Source organism: Marmota flaviventris, chromosome 18 (genome assembly GCF_047511675.1).
Source record: "Marmota flaviventris isolate mMarFla1 chromosome 18, mMarFla1.hap1, whole genome shotgun sequence".
Lineage (NCBI taxonomy): Eukaryota > Metazoa > Chordata > Mammalia > Rodentia > Sciuridae > Marmota > Marmota flaviventris.
In genome coordinates this window covers 9,996,694-10,004,327 of record NC_092515.1, presented here as the reverse complement: position 1 = coordinate 10,004,327, position 7,634 = coordinate 9,996,694, and the positions used below count along the sequence as shown (strand labels likewise).

Here is a 7,634-nt window from a genome sequence, read left to right as displayed (position 1 = left end):
TCCAAGGGACTTGACCTCACTTGGTCAAAATACATTTAATTTTTTAATGTCTCCTAACCCCGACATCATGGGATTTCCCTTTCAAACCTCGCGTCTATCCCATGAAGAATCAACACGAGGTTGCTACATAGACCCAGGGAACTGAATTCAGTAAGTGCCTGAGTTAAAACATGTAGCCCTGAGGCTGGTACACAACTTCCATCGGCAGTGCTTGTGGGCCAGCTGCTAAGGACTGAGACTCCAGGACCCAACAGGGCACAAAACCCAGTTTGGGCCCTTGAAGAGTATTACCATTCAGGTCAGTGAGAAATTCTGATTTTTCAGATGACAAAGTGGAGGTCTCGGGACGTGGAGTGTGACTTGTTCAGAGGCACACAGCTAGACAGAGGGAAAACTGGAATTTTGAACAGAGGACAAGCTTAAGTTTGCAGCCTGAAGTCATGGGAAGGAGCGGGTTCTTCTTTGGAATGAGATCATTGATAGTAGTCTGTGTTCTCTGATACATGAATTATCTTCTCCTAGATTCCTGGTCTCCAAGGATTCCTTCCCTCCTAGTTTGGCCAGAGGCAAGGTTAGGCTCAGAGGGGGCCTGGGTGAGAATAATTGTGGCAGCTGTGGGGGTCTGTGGCTCTGGGATCTGCTCCATCCCACCTGCCCCTCCCTTGCTACACTCTCAGGTCCCCAGAATGGGGGGGGAGCAGATGGCCTGGGGTGGATGGGGTGGCCGCCCATCTGTCCCCTCCCCCCCATTGTCCCTGGAGCAAAGGGGGATGGGAGGGGGTTGTGGTCCACTGCAGTCTGGATCCTCCCCCTCTATCTTCCTGGAGGGAGCTGAGGAGCTGGTTGTCATGGAGACAGGGAAGAGGAGAGAGGGATGCAGGGAGGTACTGAGGTCAGGCTGAGATCTACACCTTAGGCCCTCTTAGGCGGGGAGACTCATGCCACACAGGTACATATCCCAGTGTCCATGGAGTTGGGGGTGAAGGTCCCCCCTCACATACACACAAGACCTGTGGATACACAGGTGCACGGACTCGACACAGTTTCACACAAGCTCACTGATGGATGGATGAAAACTCCCAGGGGACCCACCGTGCGCGCGCGCTTGCACACACACACACACACACACACACACACACCCATACTCACCTCAAATGCACATTCAGTCATGTGGACCCAAAGCCACATCATACACTAACACACGCAGATAAAGAGATGCATATCTAATATCAAGGCAGTCACACCTAATATCCAGGTGCACACGTTCAGATTCACAATCTCATGTGTGGCCCCAAAGCCCTGAAAAGTTATATGATGTGATTAAAGCTATAGACACGCATCGCCTATGTTACATAAGACATACATGTTAGTGACATGAGCTGTATAGACTGATGAACCGCCTTGATCACACAAATTTAGATACCTAAGCTTAACATACACAATGATCGGACCTCTCGGGCCACACGACACACATGGAGTGCTGTGTGGCTCAGCATCCCCCCCCATCATGCCTGCAGCCCCGGCCCCACCCACCCCTTGCAAATCCTCCCGTTTGGACACACACAACAGCACGGTCGGTCACGCACTCACACTCACACACAAACACAAACCTCCTCCTAGATATTTTTAAACCTAGGCTAGTTCCGCTGCCATGGCAACCGCCCCAAACCCATCACCATAGCAACCCAACGTCAGCTTTCCAAGCACCAAATCCTGGGGGATTGCAGGGCCCCAATCAGAGGCAGGGGAAGGGGGCTGCACCCTCTGTCCTCGTCTATGCCACCCACTACCCCATCCTAGGGTTTTCAGGGGAGCACTCATCCTAGGTTGGACATGGGCCAGAGGCAAGGACACCAGAGACCCAGATCAGGCTGGAACAGGGAGCCCTCCACCTGCTCTTCGCTCCTGCCCCATCAGTGCTGAATGGAGGGGTTCACCGCAGTGAAGGTCAGCCTGCACCTGGGCACACACGAGATTGCACTTAATCTTGGCTCTGCCATTTACAGGCTGTGTGATTTGGGGACATCCTTACCCTCTCTGAGTCTTCCATTCCTTAATTTGGAAAATGTTGCTGTTGACACTCATATTCCTTAAAGAGCTGTTGTGACTCGGTGACTAAAAGTCCAGACAGATCTACAACCAAATTCTGATCTTCCCACTTTCTAGCTTTGTGAACTAAGGCAGGGGACGTCCTTATTCTGTGACAAAGTTGGGGACCAGATAGTAGTCCATTTACATGGGGCTGTTGGGAAGATTCCCCCACTGAAGGGAGAGGTGGCCACTGTTCTAAGAATTTTGTACATATTCTAACTTATTGAAGACTTAAGCATGGCCTTGTGGATAGGTTGCTGCTATCACCCCATTCTGCAGAAAGGGAAACTGAGGCACACAGAGCTTGCCTGGAATCACATAGCCATAAAGTTCTGAAGTTTGGGATTGAACCCAGGCAAAGACCCATTCTTAGCCACGTCTCTCTCCTGCCTCTGAGAGGCGGGAGTTTGGAGAAGGGTGATGGAGTGGTAGATTCTTGGAAACGCTTTTCAGCTTTTTTTTTTTTTTTTAAGAGAGAGAGAGAGAGAGAGAGAGAGAGAGAATTTTTTAATATTTATTTTTCAGTTCTTGGCGGACGCAACATCTTTGTTTGTATGTGGTGCTTAGGATCGAACCCTGGCTGCATGCATGCCAGGCGAGCGTGCTACCGCTTGAGCCATATCCCCAGCCCCGCTTTTCAGCTTTTGTATCCTGGGATGAAAGGCCTCAGTTTTCTAGCCTGCAAAGTGGGAATCGAAATGCTATTGCTGGGTGGGCTGTTGGACCTATGAGGCAGCTTGTACCTATGGGGTTCTCAGGACAGTGCTCCAAGTCGGCCAGGAGCAGAACAGGAGGGGTGGGACCAGAGGCCAAGTGGGCGGGCTTCCCATGCTCAGGCTCAGGAAGGAGGCTCGTGAGGGCTGGAGGCCCTGCCTTCCCAAGCTGGTGACCTCAGGCATAGTTTGCCTCCAGTCCGAGCCTCAATCTCACCATCTGTCAGGAGGGAAGGATCGCCGTGCTCGGGATGCGGTACGCAGTCCACCAGCAGAAGCACACAAAGCCACTTGGCACAGGTCTCAGCAAGGAGATAAATTTGAGCTGCTATTAATATCATCCATCCACTCAGTCCATGGGATTTAGGAAAGGCAGAGGCAGGACCGCGTAGCGTAGGGTTTTGCAAACTTTTTTGACTTGCGGTGACTGAAACCCAAGTTTCACCTGAACCGTGCTCCCTCTCTACCTTGGTCTATGCTATGTCTATGCTGAATGATCAGATGCTGATCTCTTCTCCTCTATTAAAAAATGCTGGTTGATTTTACAGCTCACTAACTGGTTGTGACCAACAGTATGAAAAACCCTGGTGTGGAGTTGTCATAGTCAGTCCTGCGGTCACCGGAGGATTCCAAGCAGGGAATGACTTAAGCATCAAGGGGGCAAGGGAAGGAAAGAGGGCAGACTTGGAGTTGGGATGGGGCCAGTGCAGGCTCCTGGGAGGAGTCCCCCTTGCCTGGACCACCCCCCCGCCCTGCCCCAGTCGGAGCTGGGGAGATGCGGGCATGTGACCAGAAGCCAACACCTGAAGCAGCTATCTTGGTGACACCGTGGAGACAGATTTGCTTCTAAGCGGGAGCAATGGAAGGCTTTTGAGCTGAGGAAGGATACGAGCTGACTTAGACGGCAAGATCCTTCTGACTACACGTGGAGAACAGTGTCAGGGGCAGTGACAGAAGGAACCCGTCCAGGAGGTGATGTGGGCTGTCCAGGTGAGGGGGGCTGCGGCTGGGCCGGATGAGAGGCAGTGGTGCAGGCGCGGAGCCACCTTGGAGACCAAGCTGTCTTGGGAGCATCCGACGTCTCACTTTCCAGAGCCTCAGTTTCCCCATTTATAAATGGGGGTGTAGGGCTCCTTGGGGTCTGGTGTAGCTAAGTGTTCAACTGGTACTGCCTGGTTTTGTCACTGTCCTCCAGGCTTCTGGGCTGGGACATTTCTGTGTCCCGTCTAGGGGTACAAGGGAGGGGTTTGGGGAGGAGGCTGGGGAGAGGAGGTTGCGTGCTGTATGCTGGCTGAGTCTCATTGGTCCTGGGGACGTTTGAGGCAGAGGAACTTGGAGCAAAAATGCTTTGGCTTTGAGAGGCCTTTGGGGTCTTTTGTTCCTAACAGGCTTTTTGTAGGACAGGGACCTTGAGGCCCAGAGAGCGTTTTTTTTTCCTTGCCCAGGAAGCCACAGTGTGTTGGGGGACTGAGTTGGCCCTAGAATCATCCCCATCTCTTGTCTCTCAGGCCCGGGTTTCTGGTGCTGGCTGCCACCTTGGTGATTTTGGCATCTGACCCAGTCCCCACCCCCACCCCAGCCTCAACATCTTCCTGTGACTCCCTCCTGCCTCTGGGATCCATTCCAAATTCTTTGGGTGGCTCAGGCCAGAAACCTTGCTGCTGCCCTTGAAACCCCTTCCCCTTACCTGCAGCAGGCCCTTCCTGCTGCTCCTTTAGGCTCTGAATCTGGTCCCTTCTCTCCAGCTCCACCAACACCACCCGGGGCCACCACCTTCCACCTCAACCCGGACTTTATCAGGAGCCTTCTTCTTCCGTTCCCTGCTTTGACCTTGTCTACCCTTTCCAAATGGCAGCCAGGGGCTTCCTTTTCAAGGGGAAGTCAGACTGTACACTGTGTTGTGTGTTGTCTTCAAAAGAAATAAAATGGGAGTTTCTGTAGAAACATCGAGAAGCAGTTTATATTGCTTTTACTTCTTTTCTTTTCCTCTCTCTCTTACTCTCACTCTCTCATCTTTCTTTTAGTGCTGGGGGTCAAACCCAGGGCCTCACACATGCTAGTTAAATGCCCCACCACTGAGCTACACCCCCAGCCGTTTCTCTTTTCAATTAACCCATAATTGTGCCCATTTCTGGGGTACAGTGTGATAAATCAATACATGTATGCAGTATGTTACGATCAAATCAGGATAATGAGCACTGCCATCTCCTCATCATTTCTTTGTGTTCTGAGACCTTGAACTCCTGTCTTCTATCCTCCTTAAAATATATAACAGGTAGCTGGGCATGGTGGCACATGCCTGTAATCCCAGCCTCAGGAGTCTGAGGCAGGAGGATCACAAGTTTGAGGCCAGCCTCAGCAATGTAGAATTTTTGAGGCTGATCCCTCAAAATAAAGAGTAAAAAGGGCTAGGGGTGTGGCTCAGTAGTAGAGCATCCCTGGGTTCAATCCCCGTCTGTGTGTCTACGCGTGTGTGTGTTTGTGTGTGTAACAGGTAACTGTCATCCAATCTCCTTCTGTCCCCAACACCCTACCCCTCTCAGTCTCTAGTAATCACTATTCTACTCTCTTCTTCTTCCAGATGGACTTTTTAAACTTCTGAGAACAGGATTTAATTCTTTTTAAGTCACTGAATAATATTCCACTGTGTGTGAGTGTGTGTGTGTATACATATTTTCATTCTTTTTTAAAACCACTGAATAATATTCCATGGTACATATGTACCCTATTTCCTGTGCCTGTTCATTTGCTGACGGACACCCCGGCTGACACCTTGACTATTGTGGAGAGCTCTACAAGAACACCAGAGTGCAGGTGTCTTGATGATAAGCTGTACCTTGCTCTGCCTCTTGCCTTCTGTTTGTGGAGGAAGGAGCTTTCTGTGTATCTTTCCACATAGTGTGACTTTACAAATAGTGTGGACAGGGAAACTCAGTGACAAGGAGGCTAATTCAAGAGGGGAATTGTAGCAGAGCTGGGCTTTGGCTCTGGGCAGTCTAGCTGTAGGGACTGCCTCTTTCTCAGGCACCACCCCCATCAGCCCCGGCACCTCCCTTACCCCATGGTCCCCTTCTTCCTTGGAGATTTTGATGCTTCCTTTGCTTAGAACTGCTAGTGTGAGGACTTGTGCTGATCCTATGCAATCATCTTTGGTTGAATTTAATTTTAGTAATTCCTGCCCTTCATCCGTCCCCTGTAGGCATCCACTCTAATGTGCTTAATCTTTGGCTTTCCAATCTTTCTTCTGTTCTTTTATTAAGATCCATGAAGGGGCCGGTCATGGTGGCACATACTGGTAATCCCAGCAGCTATAGAGGCTAAGGCATGAGGATCACAAGTTCAAAGCCAGCCTCAGCAATTTAGCGAAGCCCTAAGCAATTCAAGAGGCCCTGTCTCTAAATAAAATATAAAAAAGGTTTGGGGATGTGGCTCAGTAGTAAGTGCCCCTAGCTTCAATCCCTTGTACCACTCCCCTCCAAAAAAAAAAAAAAAAAAATTCATTCAAGGCACAGTGGTGCATATCTGTAATCCCAGCAACTCGGGCAGCTGAGCCAGGAGGACCACAAGTTCAAGACCAGCCTCAGTAACTTTGTGAGACTCTGTCTCAAAAAATAAAGGGCTGGAAATGTGGGATGTGGCTCAGTGGTTAAGTGTCCTTGACTTCAATCCCTGGTACCAAAAAAAAAAAAAAAAAAATCCATGCCTTATGCATTATTTTAGTTTTGCTGTATGTGTTCTATATTTATAAGAAAATGTCACCAAGACACAAACTTCATTTTCTCTCTCTTTCTCTTTTCACCTTTAGAGATGTGTCCATTTGGCGATGCTTGTTTTCAGTTCAGGATGAGTGAATTTTCTAGACTCTGGAGAGACTGCCTAGGTTCAAGTTCCTGTCCCACTGCTTACCAGCTGAATGACCTTGGGCGAGTTACTTAACCTCTCTAGGCTTCAGTTTCTTCATTTGTAAAATGAGAGTTTTAAATCATAGTCCCCTTTTCATAGAATTGCTGCAAGTTGGCATCTAAAAGCATGCAGCATTGGATGGTTACTGAGCACCATACCCCATATTACCTTATCCCTCTTTATACTGTTGTGTAGTATTCCATGTGCATTCTACATGCCACCTCTTCAGTTCTGATAATAGAGATCTAGTTCCTTCCAACGCCTTACTACCTAAATTACTACACACATTTCAGTGGTACATCATCCCTACCTCATTCATAGGCTGTTTGCAGAGCGGGATAATTAGGTCATCAGGCATTTTTTTTTTTTTGTACCAGGGATTGAACCCAGGGGCACATATCCACTGAGCCACACACCCCGCCCTTTCTATCTTTTATTTTGAGTCAGGGTCTTACCAAGTTGCTTAGGGCTTCGCTAAAGTTGCTGAGGTTGGCTTTGAACTTGCAATCCTCCTGCCTCAGCCTCCAGAGTCACTGAAATTACAGGGTGCACCACCACTCCTGGCTCAGGTCAGGCATTCTTTATTTAGTCTTCATCACTACCTAGAATTAATAGGTGTGTGTGTGTGTGCATGCGTGTGCATTTGTGTAGGGCTTCTTTTGGGGGGTGGGGTGGGGAGGACATTGAACCCAGGGGTGCTTCACCATTGAGCCAAATCCCCAGCCCTTTATTTTATTTTATTTTGAGACAGGTTCTCACCAAGTTGCCAAGGGGCTCACTAAGTTGCTGAGGCTGATCTCCAACTTGGGATCCTCCTGCCTCAGCCCCCTGAGTCGCTGGAATTACAGGTTTGCACCCTGGCTCTATGCAAGACTTTGAATATTTCACTCCCTCTTACAATAGAAAAGGGATCGTACTGGTACCTCC

General features: G+C 49.4%; 1 protein-coding gene across 1 annotated transcript in view; it reads left to right on the top strand.

The window, feature by feature from the left end:
- The window catches only part of Ccdc61 (coiled-coil domain containing 61), an 86,691-nt gene that overhangs the window by 55,791 nt on the left and 23,266 nt on the right, over positions 1-7,634 (top strand). The window lies entirely within an intron of this gene.